Raw genomic sequence first — 1,330 nt, forward strand, 5'->3', positions numbered from 1 at the left:
CTCAAGAGCATATTTGAATTTCTGAACACTACCGACAGACCTAATGACAGAATGACATCAAGAAAGCACAGGGCCCTTTAAAAGACAGACAGCAAAGTTTGAAATCGATGTCAGAAGAGACTCTGAGACTTGCTCTTGAATGCAGAGTAGGCAAAGCAAATAGAAGACGTGATAAAGTAAAAAAGCTGAAAAATAAATTTCTAATGGCAGCTCGAGGAACTGAGATGATAGATACAAGTGTCTAGAGTTAGAAAGCAAAAGGGGAAGAACATACTTAGTATTTCTCAAACTTCAAGAACTACAGGAAAAATACAGCTCCAGTCCAGGAACAGTTAATTCTTATAACATGACCCTGCTTGAAAGGTGCTACAACAAAGTGTGGGGAAGACAGTAGATGGTACCCAGCTATCAATGGGAACAATATCTGCAGTCTTAAAGGCTTCTTATATTCAAACAAACAACCCTCTAAGCAAGGCCTTAACTAAGTCTACATCAAAGAAGCACACCAGCCTCTGTAATCCAAAGATGATGACAACAAAATCCAAATATGATGAATGGAAAAGTAGCAGAGCTTAAATTGTGGACACTCAATTTGTAGAAGGCTATGGTGAACAGTGGGAGCCAAAAATCCATCTGTAGACTCTAGTCAGATTAAGTCTCTGACAGATCTCCTTTAGCCAAAGGTAAGGGATTCCAACAGCTTTACTATTAGACAGAGATTATTGTAAACTTGATTATGGTGGATTTTACCATGGTGAAATATGATATTTGGTCAGTTGACCTCACTCTTTTTTTATTATTACTAAATCATTTTATTGGGGGCTCTTACATATAATATAACAGTCCATGCGTCCATCATATTGAGCGAATATATTGCAACCAACAATTTCAAAACATTATCTTTTTTCTTGAGTCCCTTGATATCAGTTCTTTTTTTATCCTTCCCTCTCCTGCCCTGTCATACCACTGAACCCTCAATATATAATGTATTGCTATTCATGCATATCTTACACCACCCCTTTTATCCCTTCACCTACAATCCTGGTATTCATTCATTAGGGGTTTGTCTATCCTGAATTCCGTAAATTGAAACCTCGCCTCTATACCGATGTATGTCCACTGGACTAGCTGGATTTGTGAGGTAGGACTGAGATCCTAATAGTAGGGGGGAAGAAGGATTAAGGGCTGATATAGTTAAAGTTTATTGTGCCAACCTGGCCAATAAACACATGTGGGGTTAATTGGGGTTTAGCAGGGCAGAGAGCTAAACGGCTCAGTGAGCCTCACCTCTCTAGTTCTCGGTCTCTTGCTTTCTGATGGTCGGACCAGG

General features: G+C 39.4%; 1 protein-coding gene across 1 annotated transcript in view; it reads right to left on the bottom strand.

The window, feature by feature from the left end:
- Window positions 1-1,330, bottom strand: part of PIEZO2 (piezo type mechanosensitive ion channel component 2) — a 600,576-nt gene that overhangs the window by 437,129 nt on the left and 162,117 nt on the right. The gene's annotated exons all lie outside the window — the stretch shown is intronic.

Source organism: Echinops telfairi, unplaced genomic scaffold (assembly GCF_000313985.2).
Source record: "Echinops telfairi isolate 266 unplaced genomic scaffold, ASM31398v2 ScPeMD7_4;HRSCAF=17, whole genome shotgun sequence".
Classification (NCBI taxonomy): domain Eukaryota; kingdom Metazoa; phylum Chordata; class Mammalia; order Afrosoricida; family Tenrecidae; genus Echinops; species Echinops telfairi.